General features: G+C 36.0%; 1 protein-coding gene across 1 annotated transcript in view; it reads left to right on the top strand.

The window, feature by feature from the left end:
- The window catches only part of LOC129402473 (hyaluronidase PH-20-like), a 50652-nt gene that overhangs the window by 21660 nt on the left and 12933 nt on the right, over window positions 1-16059 (top strand). The window lies entirely within an intron of this gene.

Raw genomic sequence — 16059 nt, 5'->3', positions numbered from 1 at the left:
AAGGATGGATGTGAAGACAAGTGATATAAGTGAAGTAATATTTCAGAGGAGTGAAACTTAATAAATATTTGACACTTTAAATAACAATAATATTTCTGCGGACAATATGAATTGTTATTTTTTCTTGTTCAGCGATATTGATATTTTAAACCTTATTGGCTGTTGTTAACAAAAATGTTAAATTTCTTTTGATATCTTTCATATGATGAACATGGAAAGTAATTATGCTGACTGAAGAATTACAGGTGTCACACATGACTTGCTTCGTGGCATAATTTGTCCAAAGTTGCTCAAAGTTATAATGTGAGACCATTTGTTCTGTTTACCTTTGATATCACCTTCCTATTACTAAGTGTTCCATAAGTTGTGTAGCCATTAAAATACGCTTCACCAACACAGAACAGACATTCGCATAAACATCTTTTGATCAAGAAATAAAATCTCAAAAGAATGTATGCCCTGTGATCAGTCACTCAAAAATTATTCAAGGAAATGAAAGTCCACTTAAATGAGACAAAGAGGTAGTACAGGAGGTTAAGTACTTTTCTTGAATGTGACTGAGTCAGGTCTGATCTCCTGCACTCATAGAGTCAGAGGAGCTTGCCTGGAGTGATTGCTGATCACAGAGAGAAGCACAGAGTATTGCTGTGTGTGGCCAAAACCAAACAAAAACTCCCCTAAATGATCTGAGTCTAAGTGACTTGTTATTTCTTTCTGTGATATCACAGTCCAAAGGCTCAAATTTTAAGATGGAAGATGATTTCTTAAACTGACTGGATAGAGACAGAAAAGATCAGCAGCCTAGAATTAGGCCAGAATATAGGAGAAACGAAGAAACTGAAGACACTCTCTTTTAGATATGATAAATTAATAAAAGGAATTGACAGAAAAGAAGAATTTTCTATTTTTCCAGCAATATACATATATATGTGTACAAGATTTGTAGTGTAGCACTAAAGAACAACTATAAATATATACATTTAACTTAGTTTAAAAATATTACCGTTAAAAGTTGTTACGGATGAACAAGAGTGATTGAACTAAAAGTAGGCACTTGTCTTGCAAACAGTGAACCTAGGCTCCACAAACCCTAGGATTCCAAGGTTAGGAATAAGCCTTTAGCATTTTCACGTGTGGGACAATCATGTTTTAAGATTATTTGTCATTCGGGGCCGGAGCGATAGCACAGTGGGTAGGGCGTTTACCTTGCAGGCGGGCGACCCGGGTCTGATCCCCGGCATCCCATATGGTTCCCCAAGCACCGCCAGGAGTAATTCCTGAGTGCAAAGTCAGGAGTAACCCCTGAGCATCGCTGGGTGTGACCCAAAAAGCAAAAAAAAAAAAAAATCTAAAAAAAAAGATTATTTGCCATTCATTATATCGGGAATAATTCATCAAGTTGAAATAGTTAACAAACACAGTTTTGTGCTAGAAATTGAAAAGTATACTGATGCTAATTCTTTTAAGACTGAGGGTTTTCAAATTTTAAATTAAAAAGCCATTTATTGAGAGTAAATTGCAATGATTAAGTTATTTTTCTCACAAGTAGACCTTCACAAACTAAAAGACCGAAACCAGTCATTGAGAATGGAAGAGGTCTCTTTTTTTTTTTAATATACATACATATATGTATATATATATCCTCTAAACATACATGAAGTATACAGGTATATAGTAATCACTCAATCAGAAATAATTTTTAAAACAAAATTCTATGGTAATAATGAAATTCAATAAAGTGTACAGTTTATATAAATGTATTGTTGCATTTACATACTTACACTATCCTAAGTATAACTTTTGAAATACAAGTTCATCGGCCCTTATCAATTATTAACAATTAAAATTCTGATTTTATAATGAAAAACAATCTGTTCTTGTATTTTTTATTTATTCACCGTGTGTTACAAAGTTATACATGATTGGGTTTCAGATGTGAATGTTTTGATGCCAGTCATTTGACATTGTCTCCTCCCCTCCATCAATGTAACAAAGAACAATTTTTAAAAGAAAAACAAAGCAATCCAAAACTTTAGTGTTGGAAGTGTATGGCTTGATTCACATTAAAATGTAAAGTTCAAATATAAATTTGACCATAAGGTACATGAAGGATAATGTAGCAAGAACCCTCCATGACAGAAAAGCTAAAGGCATCTATAGGGATGGAACACCAATGACAAAGCAAGTGGAAACAAACATAAACAACTGGGACTACAATAAATTAAGAAGCTTCTGTACTTCAAAAGAAACAGTGATGAAAATGCAGAGAGTGCCCACAGAATGGATAAAGTTATTCACCCAAAGCCCATCAGATAACAGGTTAATATACAGGATATACAAAACATTAGAAGAATTGTACAGAAAACAAAAAACGTTCACATCAAAAAGTGGGGAGGAGAAATGAAGAAAAACTTCCTCAAAACAGAAATAAAAATGGCCAAAAGGCACATGAAAAAATAATCTACATCACTAACTGTCATGGAGTTACAAATCAAAACAAAAATGAGATATCATCTCACACCACAGAGACAAGCATACATCAAAAAGGAACAAGAACAAACAGTGTTGGCATAGATGTGGAAAGAAAGGGACTCTCTTTCATTGTTGATGGGAATGCTGACTAACCCAGCCTTTTTGGTAAGCAATATGTGGATTCCTTCAAAAACTAGAGATTGAGCTTTCATATAACCCTGCAATAACACTTCTGGAAATATATCCCAAGGGTGCAAAAAAAGAACAGTGGAAATGACATCTGTCCCTGTATGTTTATTGCAGCACTGTTTACAATAGCCAGAATGTGGAAACAACCCAAGTGGCCGAGACACTGATTAAAGAAACTTAATCAGTTAACAGACACTGATTAAAGGAACGTTGGTACATCTACACAGTGGAATGTTATGCAGTTCTTAGGAAAGATAAAGTCATGAAATTTGCTTATAAATGGATGGTCATGGAAAGTACCATGCTAAGTGAAATGAGTCAGAGAGAGAGACAGACATAGAAGACTGACACTGAAGGACATGGGCCAGGAAGATGCTTCACTGTTGAAGCCTATCTCATGAGCCTGGAGATGGCAGCTGGAATATAGAAGGGATCACTAAGTCAATGATGGAAGGATCATTTGGGATGGGAGAGGTGTGCTGAAAGTAGATACAGGGTCTACTCAGTATCTGTATGGCAAAGCATAATGCCCAAAAGTAGAGAGAGAGTATGGGGGAAATTGTTTGCTATAGATGCAGGGGGAGTGATACGATGGGTGGGCATACTGGGGACATTGGTGGTGAAAAATGTGCATTGGTGGAGGGATGCATGTTCAATAATTGCATAACTGAAACTTAAACATGAAAGCTTTGTAACTGTATTGCACAGTGAATCAATAAAAGACATAAATATGAATTTCAGAGTAATGATTTATCCCTTTCACTTACAAACTTTTCTTCCATCTTGAGTCTTCCTTCACTTCTTCATCTTTTCCCTGAAATATCTAATGCATCCTTTTATGTACTACTAACGGTCTACTTGATGGATATATATCATTAAATACTCAAGATTCCTGTCTTTACAAAGTTACAGTAACAAGAAGAACACTGACAAATAAAAAAAAACAATTATTTTTAGTGATAGCACATCAGGTAGTGGGTTTACCTTCCACTTGTCTGACCCGGTTATAGTACTCTGTCTCTCTAGGAGAAAACAACAAGCTGCCAAGAGTATCCCAACCACATAGCAGAGCCTGGCATGCTACCCATGGTGTATTCGGTATGCCAAAACCAGTAACAACAATCTCACAATGAAGACGTTTCCGGTGCCCGCTCGAGCAAATCAATGAACAGCAGGACAACAGTGCTACAGCAGTGCAGTGCACTGCTATTTTATGCTATTTTTATTTTTTTAATTTGTTAATGAAACAACATGAAATAGAATTACAGACTTACAAACTTTCATGATTACATTTCAGTCATACTATGGTCGAGTTCCCATCCCTCCACCAGTGAGGGCCCATTCTCCACCACCAATGTTCCCAGTATCCCTCCCACCACCCTCACCCTATCCTCCACCTGCCTCTGTGGTAGGCATATTCCCTTTCACTCTCTTTATCTCTCTCTCTTTTGTTGTTATGGCAGTATATGGCCCTCATGTTCAGTCTATAGTCTACTTTTGGCACACATTTCCCATCCCGAGTGTGGTCTCCAAGCATACATTGCTTGGTCGTCATTAGATAGAGATTATCTCAGCTGCTCTTTCCTCCAGTGTGTGAAGTCGGCTTCTAAGCCCAAGAAAAGGTGACTAGTCAAAGGAACTTTGGTTCATCTACGCAATATTATTCAGCTGTTAGAAAAGATAAACTTATGAAATTTTCATATAAGTGGATGGACATGGAGAGTATCATGTTAAGGGAAATGAGTCAGAAAGAGAGAGGGAAACATCGAATGACTGCACTCATTTGTGGAATATAAAGTAACAGGGAAACTGACACCAAAGATGGTAAGAATAAGGATCAGAAGGATTCCTCCACAAACATAATTTTAAGATCACAACTGTGTCAGACGTAACACGTGTAGTACTCTGCTAATGGAGATAAGCATTAGATAAAGAAAACTGTGACAGGAATGTCTTTCAAAAGTGATGTGTAGGATGGGATCTATAAACTATAAAGAAACTGGTCTTTCATGCATTGAGAATAAAAGAATTCCATACACATAAATTGTGTGACGGTCCTATCATGGTTGAGAAATTCCATGAGTTATGTATAGCTTAAGCTGGAGAAGGAATTAATCATTTGGGAAGAGAAGTAGGTTAGCAAGGAAACCAGAAATCAAATCTTGGGATTCTTATTGGCAGTTTTTAGGGGGTAGATATTATTCCAAGAGTAACAAAAAGACACCATTTCATCTCTTACATGTGTTTGCAGTTTCTATGTACATACTGTTACTCCCATAGTCATGCTGAAGTTACCACCAGATTGTACTCTCTAATTCTAACCAGAAGTTAATTCATATGTAATATCAGGGAAGAGAGGGATACTTGAAAAAAAACTTGCATGAGTTTTGATCCCACAGCCTGAACATTAGATACATTTCACTGATCAGAGCTAGTTCTTTTGGTCCATGAAATTATAAATGTTCCCAGAAAGCAAACCTAATCTTTGATGTGTCTCAGTGAATGCAATTTACACAATCAAAACAGGCCATGCTGATTTTAGCTCTTTCATTTTACCAAGTATTTTATGTTCCTAGATGAATATTGTTTCTTTTTTAGAGATTAATTTTCATCAGAATATTAAAAAGTTCTCAAATCAATTAAAAATTAGGCTGCACTACTGAGATTGTTAAAGTTTTTCTCTTTCTCATTATCATTATCATCATCATCATCATAATCCCGTTTATCACTGATTTTCACAAGCAGTCTCAGTAACATCTCCATTTGTCCTTGCCCTGAGATTTTAGAAGGCAATCTTTACTTGTCCTTCCAAATTCTGCCACACTGGAGGCTATTTCAGGGTCAGGGGAATGAGACCCATCATTATTACTGGTTTTGGCATATGAATACGCCACTGGGAGCTTGTCAGGCTCTCCCACTAGGTTTCTTTCTATCTCACTTTGTTTTACTCTCTAATTTTTGTCAAGCAATGGTTGTAACTTTCTTTTTTTTGCTTTTGGGGTCACACCCAGCGATGCTCAGGTGTTACTCCTAGCTTTGCACTCAGGAATTACTCCTGGCAGTGCTTGGAGGACCATATGGGATGCCGGGGATTGAACCCGGGTCGGCCGCATGCAAGACAAACGCTCTATCTGCTGTGCTATTGCTCCAGCCCCCAGCAATGGTTATATCTTAACCCACCAAATTTTACACTTTTCGAGAACAACGCATCAACAAACAAAACAATAACAAAATGTTATTGGAGCATGCATGAGTTATTATTGTGTTCATCCATGATATAACAATTTTCTATTGCAGAATGTTCTTGGAGCTTTGTGAAAATCACAGAATGCTACAAAAAAACTAGAACGTTGATATATTTCTTTGCATGGACTCAGGACATATGTAGAGGGAAACTCCAGTGAGGTCTTATTATTGTGTTTAATCAACAATGGAGCTGTTTGGTGGAGAAATAACCTATGAAGTAGAACTTTTGGAAAGAGGAAACTCTGAGATGATATCAATTTGCATATATGAGTAGACAGTTTGCATGAAGAAATGAAGGAATAGTAGATGTGGTAGTAGGAAACTGAACTTGACCTTATTTGAATTTCCTTCTTTGACTGAATTATCAGTTTGCTATGGAAGGAGAAGGGTAGAATTCAAGTGGCAAATTTGTTTCCAGGCATCTAACTCTTAGATGACTCAATTTATGATATTTCAAAAAAAGATTCTCTTTCTCTTAAAGAGGGAGTGGAGCATGAAGACAACCTAGGGATAAGAATGAAGTAAATGAAATCAAATAGATCATAAATCAATCTCATATGTGGTCCACTATACATAGTAAATCACTGGGAGAGTTTTTGGTATGTCAACAAAGGAGACAATGCTGTACTCATGAAAAAGTTGTGTAGCCATAGTATTAAGATGTTCTATTATATCATATATCACATACTCTCACATCATATCATATGCAGTCTCATTATAGGGTAATGAAAACACAGGATATATCATAAATTATACATAATCCTTAAATTGATCCCCAATAATATTATAAATGAGAGATAATATATGTCCCGTTGGTTAAATCATGAATCCTTAGAGTGTATCCACTTAACCTTCAAAATTAACTTTTGCACACTTAAAATCAGAGATAAAAGTCAGAGACAAGAAACAAAAATTACAAATGTTAAAAAGAAAGGATTTATGTGCAGTCTTGACATCTTCAATATCTATAGAAAATTCAGTAGGGTACAGTATGTGTTATAATATTATGATAATTAAAAAGCAAGATATTTTGAGAAATGATAGACATGAAATAATGACACTCAATAGTGTGACTTATTAAGAAATTGATTAGTTTTAAAATTTTTACTATGCTTTACAGTAGTTGAAGTATTATACCAATAATCTATTTTTATAGTCTAGATTTTCCTTATCTTCAAAGTGAGAGTTAATAGGAGTCATGTCAAAGCCCTGAGCAAATCAGCTTAACTCATCTAAATAACCTGAGGTTTTGGGACAATGACCATGCTCTGGAATTTGTTATATCAGTGAATATCTAATACTGACATCAGGTGTATGGACTCAGCACTTGGGAGCTGTCTTCATATGAGAACAGATTTTAAATATATGTGACACTGAAATTTAATACTCTTTGAGTATCTTTAGTTACCGTTTGCCTTTTAGAAGAGAGAAATTGTCTTATACAATTTTACAAGTGGCTTGTATATCCTGGATATTTATCCCTTACGAGATGGGTATTGGGTTAATATTCTTTCCCATTCTTTGGGCTCTATCGGTATTTTGGTCACTGTTTCTTTTAAAGTGCAGAAGCTTCTTAGTTTGATGTAGTTTCATGTGTTAACATTTCCTTCTGCTTGCATGGTCAGTGCTGTTTCGTCTTTTAAAGGTGCTTTTAGCTTCAATGTCATGGAGACTTCTGCCTACATTTTCTTCTATGAACCTTATAGAATCATGTCTGATATTGAGGTCTTTAATCCACTTTGATCTGACTTTGTTCCTGGCAGTAAACAGAGGTCAGAGATCTTTTTTTTGCAGGTAGCTATCCAGTTTAGCCAGCACCACTTGTTGAAGAGGCTTTCCTTGTTTTCCTTTGCATTTCTTGCTCCTTTGTCAAAGATTAAGTGGCTATACATTTGGGGGTCTGTGACAGGATATTCAACTCTGTTCCATTGGACTGCCAGTCTATTTTTACCCCAATACCATGCTGTTTTAATTACTACTGCTTTGTAATAACCCCATCAAATAATGGGGAGAAGAAATAAACAGAAGTTTCCTTAAAAAAGAAATACAAATGGACCAAAGGCACATGAAAAAATGCTCCACATTGCTAGCCATCGGGGGGATGCAAATCAAAACAACAATGAGATATCATCTCACAGCACAGAGACTGGCACACTTCAAAAGAACAGAAGCAACTAGTGCTGGCGTGTACGTGGGGAAATGGGACGCTCCTTCAGTGTTGGTGGGAATGGTGGGTCCAGCCTTTCTGGAAAACAATATGGACAGTCCTTCAAAATCTAGAAATTGAGCTTCAATATGAACCCGCAATACCACTTCCGGGAATATATCCCAAGGATGTAAAAGAGCACAGTAGAAATGACATCTGTACCTATATATACATTGTAGCACTGTTCCCAATATCCAAAATCTGGAAACAACCCCAATGCACTAAGACAGATGACTGATTAAAGAAACTTGGGTACATCTACACAATGAAATACTATACAGCTGTTAGGAGAGATGAAGTCATGAAATTTGCATATAAATGGATAAACATGGAGATTATCATGCTAAGTGAAATGAGTCAGAAAAGGAGTGACAGACATAGAGGAACTGCACTCATTTTCTGAGTAGAAAATAACAGCATATGAGGCCGACATGCAAGGACAGTGGATACAAGGGCTTGGGGGATTACCCCATAGCTGGAACCCTTCTTCAAGAGCAGAGGGGAAAAGGAGATGGAATAGAGAAGGGGTCATTAAGAAAATGATGGGTGGGGGAACTAGTTGCGATGGGAGACGCATGCCGATTGTAGATCATGGACCAAACATGATGACCTCATAATGTCTATGTTGCAAGTTTTTTTTTTACTTTATTTATTTTTATTTTTTTAATATTTCTTTTTTTATAGTTTATTTTTAATTAGTGAGTCAACGTGAGGGTACAGTTACAGATTTATACATTTCTGTGCTCATGTTTCTCCCTTACAAAGTTTGATAACCCATCCCTTTACCAGTGCCCATTCTCCACCACCAGTAAACCAAACATCCCACCCCCCCTCCCCAGTCCCGTCTCCCCCCACCCCACACTGCCACTATGCCAGGGTATTCCCTTTTGTTCTCTCTCTCTGATTAGGTGTTGTGGTTTGCAATAAAGGTGTTGAGTGGCCATTGTGTTCTGTCTCTAGTCTATATTTGGCCCGCATCATCTTTCCCCCACATGACCAACAACCACATTTTACTTGCTGTTCCCTTCTCTGAGTTGCCCAGAATGAGAGAACGGCCTCCAAACCATGGTGACAACCTCCTGGCACTTATTTCTACTATTCTTAGGCGTTAGTCTTATAGTCTATTATTCTATATTCCACAGATGAGTGCAATCTTTCTATGTCTGTCTCTCTCTTTCTGACTCATTTCACTTAGCATGATACTTTCCATGTTGATCCACTTATATGCAAACGTCATGACCTCATTTTTTCTAACAGCTGCATATTATTCCATTGTATAGATGTACCAAAGTTTCTTCAACCAGTCATCTGTTCTAGGGCACTCAGGTTTTTTCCAGATTCTGCCTATTGGAAACAGTGCTGCGGTGAACATATAAGTGCATATGTCACTTCGACTATACTTTTTGGCTTTTCTGGGATATATTCCCAGCAGTGGTATTGCTGGGTCAAATGGGAGCTCAACCTCAAGTTTTTTGAGAATCGTCCATACTGTTTTCCAAAAGGGCTGAACTAGCCGGCATTCCCACCAGCAGTGTAGAAGGGTCCCTTTCTCCCCACATCCTCTCCAACAGCGGTTGCTTTTGTTCTTTTGGATGTGTGCTAGACTCTGTGGTGTGAGGTGGTATCTCAAGGTTGTTTTGGTCTGCATCTCTCTGATGATTAGTGATGTAGAGCACTTTTTCAAGTTTTAATGCCAAAAATAGAGATTATGGGGAATATTGTCTACAAATGCGGCAGGGGGAGGGTGGGAAAGGGGGTTTATGCCTGGGATATTGGTGGTGGTAATGTGCACTGGTGGAGGAATGGGTGTTTGATCATTGTGAGATTGTAACCCTAACATGAAAGCTTGTAAGTATCTCACGGTGTGTCTTGGCCAGTCACCTAAGGACTCCAAATTCAATGTAATGCTAGAAGGCAGTGCTCAACCTTTGTTGAACATATGGAAAGCTTGATTTCAATATCAGTAATGCCTTGTCATTGGTGTCCCTATATATGACACCTTAGTAGAGGTAAGTGGAAAAGTCACCAATCTTGTGGGAAAATGTGGTTTCACAATTCAATAACTTCAGAAACACCAAGTTAAACTAAGTGAGGCTGTTTGTTATGAGTTCTCAAATGCTAGCATGTTTGATTATATTTATTTTATATGAAGTATACTTATTTCTGATACCTTTTAACCAAGAATTTTCTTATTAAAGATGACCAGGTGATCATTACTTAAATGGTTATACTCTTGAAAACAAAAGAAAGAGATGCTAATACTGATGGCAACTAGGCATGTGAACTTGAAATATTTTACTAAACCTTATAATTTGATTTTAATAACAAAAGTAATTGTATCAAGATAATCATCCCATTACCCAATCCAATATGTTCTCACTCCAAACTTCATGTTTTTGTGGCCTGAATTCTTTAACATATAGGTGAGTTGAAACAAAACTTCCATCTTAACATCTAAACATATTCCTAAATGTTTTCACAGTTGATTTTCCCGTCCTGCAAGATCTCCTTGATTTGCTCTGTGTTTTCTCAGTTGTGAGTCTTGGGGACACTCCCATTTTGTTATCACCTGACAAAGTTCTTAGCTGGCTATCACCCAAACACTGACTTGCTTCCGGTTGTTCTTCTCTCAGGCATTTATTGGAGGGCACTCTTGATTTCTTCTGTTCTTGGTGAATGAACAAAAAAACTGCCTGCTCTTCTCATCTACAAGGGTAAATGGGATCCAGTTCTTATTTATTGTATAGCAGTTAAGAATATTATAGTTACTAAGGATTCTTTCTAGTGATCTTAGAATTTCATGTTATGAATTAATGTACTTTTATGGTTAACATCAATATCATACTTTATGATATGTGGCATACTTACTGGACAGCTTATTTTTATAACAAACCTATAATAACTGCTAGTGATTACTCCTATTTTGTGGGTGTAAAGAACATGCAAGTAGTCAAAATCAGTTTCTTTAAATTTGATTCTGAGTAATCCCTTTTTTTTTAACAAATGATTCTTGAGTTTTAGAAAACACTCTTCTCTGAAATAAAACTAAAAGCAGACTGCTTGACCAAAATTTTCACAATGTAAAACTATCAGACTTATATATTAATAATCCATTTGCCATTTTTTATTTTCAAAGCCATATGTTTGCATCCCATCTATTTATCACAATTATCTGAATTAAATTAAAGTAAGTACTCCAAAAAGACTATTTAGCGAGCATTAAAGTTTCGATTAGGCTAGGCAAAAAGAAGATAGCTTGAAACGTGGGTTTGAATGGATTTTTCTCTTAGTGGAACACTTCACAAAGATAAGTGGGCAACTCAGTGAATGAAATGCCCACTGAGACCTCAATCTCTCTGCTCTGCTAATAACAGTCATCATTTATGAAAACTTTCTGAGGTAGATTTATCTCAGGTCTCCCATGTGGAGATAAATGCATTACTACAGAAGAGTTTCAGCTTCATATCTGACTCAGAAAATTTGAATTTGCTAGCATTGAATTTCCTCCACCAAAGTGACTCCTTCAGGATTCATATAGATTAAATACATTTTTCTGAGAATAGTTAATGTTAGCAGTTCTGTGAATCATTACATGAGTTTGATTTCAAATTAGTTACATCATGAGGCCCTTCTTTTATTATCCTTCATATTTACTTTAAAGAAATAAGAAGAATTTTGCCTCGCTCTTAGATACTTGAATACCATGAATTCACAGATCAGATTAGCAGGAGAAAAGCATATATATGTATATACATATTATATATATACGTTATATATATGTCAAGTCATAAAAAACCAAAAAGAAAACAAAATAAGACTCCCAAAGTATCAGTTTCAACTATAAATTTATGTATGTGTATTAAAGAAACACACAGCAGAGCCTGGCAAGCTACCTGTGGCCTATTTGATATGCTAAAACAGTAACAACAAGACTCACAATGGAGATGTTACTGTTGCCCCCTTAGGAGGACAGCACTACAGTATTTAAGAAACAACACTAATTTGTGGTATTGCCAAGCAAACGCAATGATTTTAAGGATAATAATACATTTAGAAAAAACAGACAAGAAACTTCATTAAGAAAATGAATAGAAAGCCTATGGTAAAGTACAGCAAGTAGAGTGTTTGCCTTGCACAGGGTACTGCTTGTTCCAACCCCCTTCACCCAACACTGACACCTGAATCTACAGAGTTATCACTGAGCAGAGAGCCAGAAGTAAGCCCTGACATGGGATATATGGCATTGGGATAGCCCACAAAGAAAACAAACAAAAATGAATGAAAAGAGGAAGGTTATCTGAGGTAGGTGAATTTATTCTGGCCCACATTTGTCCCTGCCTTGTTCAAAATCCCTCCACAGGCTTTGTCTAAAGGGGTTTGTAGATAACATCTTACTTAACATAATAACATAACATGGTAATTGTTGCTCTATTATTTACGTTTCTTGTCCATTTTGTTTGTTTGTTTTTGGTCATGCCCAGCAGTACTTCTGTCTCTGGGCTCAGGGATGAGCTTTGGTGAGATGGAATAGCTTCACTGCTACAAATATTTATTACAAAGCTTTAGGACTGTACCACACTCCTCAAGACACAGGCCCAAGAAATATTAGAAAGGGATCTGAGTTCTCAGTTAAATACAAAATTTATACAAAGTGAAATGAAACAGCTGTCCCCAATGAAGTCTACTTGATGCAGATGAGATTTTTCAGTCAGTTTAGTTCAGAATATTTAGAACGGCATAAAGTTGAGAAGTCAAAAAGGTTTCAGTCCTGGGTGGACTTGGGTTTTCTGGTATCTATTTTTGGTGTTGGATTGGTTTTGGTGTCCCAGTACTCAAAAATATACTTGAAATCTTACCTTCAACACTCAATGGGTTCTCTTTTTTTTTTGAACCAAGATTTAGTATGACTCAATACTTATCCTTTTTAATATTATTTTAAAGATCCGTAAAAAATAATTTGGGCCTGATTATGTAACTAGTTTGAAAAAATTTAAAATAAAACTTGAAAGGAAGGGCAAATGCCCTACCTGCAGTGCTATTGCTCCAGTCCATTACATCCATAAGTTAATAATAATTAAAATGGTTAAATGTTATAGTACTATCAAGAAGTCATTGAGATTACAAAATGTGAGTCAGGAATAATCGGGTGTTATCAACTTTGAGGTCGAAAGCAACAGAGAGGTATAGAGTCTAGCGATGAGGAGGTCCTGGAACTGTGGCCTTCTCACAGGAGTGCACACCTATCTGTGGGTGGGGAGCTCCTCTGAACAAAGTCTATATTTTAGCAGTGTCCGAGTCCCATATGTTCTAGTAACTCATGTTTTCATTCTCATTTGTGTTCAGGAATCTAGTGGTTTCTTCCTAAATTTATTCTCTGAACACTCATTGACCAGTTGTAAGTTGTTTGGTTTCGAAGTGTCCGAGTTTTCTCCAGCTCATGCTGCATTTAATTTTCACTTTCAAAACAACATGGACCTGCAATATATTTGATATGGTTTCTGTAATTTTGGACTATATGGAAGCTTATTTTGTGCACACAAGAATGGTTTATCCTGTAGGATGTTTCACTTGTATTTTAAAAAAGAATATACACTTAAAGTTTTTGAGGAATCTATCATACTTCTTCTGATATCCACATCTTCCATATCTGTCTAGTAAGGTCATTGTTTCACTTTTGTTTTTTTTCCCCTCGAAGTTGTTCTATGCAGTGGTGATAGGGTAGGTGTCAAAATCACCCTCATGCCAATCATTGTCTATTTTATCCTGTTCCCATCTATCACTCATTTAATATCCAAGTTATTGACACTACTTGTTTCTTGATCTTGATGAAATATTCAGATTTCATACTTAAATCTTCCACAGTGTGATAGTAATGATCATTGTGGAAAGTATCTGAAGTTGTCATTACGCTAACCAAAGGCTTCTTGAGATCAGTGATCCCTGACTGGCAATCCCAAATTTTCATGACAAATATTTCTTATATTTTTCCCCTTCCAACAATGATTATTTATCGCCAATATTTAAATGTAAAGATATAATTCCATATTTGTATTTTGAAATTTCTTTATTGGCATGTGTGAGGTCTGGTATTTGAAGCTTGGCACTACAAACCCAAAGGAATGGTAAGAGAGGATGCAGGTTTGAGTGCTCTTTATTTGCAAGCTCATTTGGTGCAGAGTGCACAGTAAACTTAGATTATGACTGAAACCAGCAAGTGTTAGAAACGAGCAACAAATGCTCTGAAATTTTCAAAAAGTCCTTGTTTCATGAAATGAATCCGGAAGGCGAAGATTCTAAACTTTATTTTAAAGATAATTTTTTTGATCAAGAAATTCTGAAGTGTCATTTTCAATTTTATTAAATTCTAATCAAAATTAACTAAATTTTATTTTGTTTTGATGCAAACAGACTAAATTCAGGGCTTACTCTGGGCCTCTGACTCACGGGGATATGTAGTGCTGAATATCAAAGTGGTCACCCATCTGCCTTTTCCCCTGCAGTATCTCTGTAATTGCTCATGCTCTTATGTTTTAAAGGAGAAGTTCAAAAGGGGTGCTCAGGCTCCCATAATTCTGGGGTCCCCTTTTAGTGATCCAAGGCTGGGGCCTGCATATTCAGGGCTCTTCTGGACCTGAAGTGTCAGGAATTACCTGGGCTGCCCCTGTGGTGCTTGGGGTCCTACATGGCCTAGTCTCACAGTGCTCCATATTCTCTTGGGTCCCACCCAGCAATGATCAGGAATCCATATAGTGTCTGAAATTGAACCAGGTTCTCTTAGTCATGTGAAAGATATATTTTAATACCTTTACTATCTCGCCTCATCCTCTATTTTTTGTTCTAACACTAATTTTATGTTTTCAGGTCATTTAGTGACATTATGATACAGGTAATGTGCCAATGCTTTTTTTGAAATTAAAACTAACTCAGGGGACATAAAAATACTTTCTTAGAATATAATAGATTAGTGGATTATTAACTGTAGGCAGGTATACATTGTCTTGAGGGCAAATTCCTATATCCATAGGGACTGAGAGTATACCATGCAATTCTGCTTTTGAATATGGAAACTGTGTCTATATCACAAACAATTTTTATAAAACATTTTCACAACATTTAAGTATTAAAGAAAAATTAGTTTATAATCTAAAGTGATAGTCTATAATATAACTGAAAATCTCATTCTATACTCTCATTGTTTCTCATTTTAAATGGTATCTTCTATTACTAGGAATGAATAGATGTTACTATGGTAAGTACCAATGATATTCCTGAAAACTGAAATTGTCATACTTTCAAATTGCTATATGCTACTAGCTTAGTAAGAGAGATTTTGATTTTCTCACAGAGACATGGAACATTTAAATATATTTTCTTACAGGTAGTTTATGAAAATACTAAATATTATATGTAGTATTTGTTTAATTTTTTATCTTTAGTTAGACTAATTTTTATCTCGTATGTTTACTTTATTGTTGATAATCAGATTGACAGTAAATCTTGCTTATCAAAGAATATGAGACCAAAATCATACATTAAGTAATGAAACAAGGACAGAACCCTTCCTTTCAGTGAAACATAGATCCATAAAATGTTTTGTTAACTTTAAACCTGAGAGTAAATTTTTTAAAGATATAACAGACCAGTATTTTCAAGAACACTTGTTCTTCATAAAAAAGGAAGAACTTTTAGTTGATTTAAAAATAGAAGAAACTTCTGACTTTTTTTGTGTGTTTGGCTTTGAGTCCTCATTTTTTGACTTTGCTTCATCAAAAATAATACTTTCTCACAATTCTGAGAAGTCATATCAAGGATGTGTTAGAAAATTTCAAAGTGGTCTTTCATAAATAACAATCAGAGTAAGTGTTCCGATAATTAATTTTAAATCAAAAGAGATTTCCCTGATATTGCTTGTGAAATAATTTTTCACTGCCTGGGAGATTAAAATA

This window comes from Sorex araneus, chromosome 1 (assembly GCF_027595985.1).
Source record: "Sorex araneus isolate mSorAra2 chromosome 1, mSorAra2.pri, whole genome shotgun sequence".
Taxonomy (NCBI): domain Eukaryota; kingdom Metazoa; phylum Chordata; class Mammalia; order Eulipotyphla; family Soricidae; genus Sorex; species Sorex araneus.
Note: the sequence above shows the minus strand (reverse complement) of the source record. Positions and strands in the feature narration are given on the sequence as shown.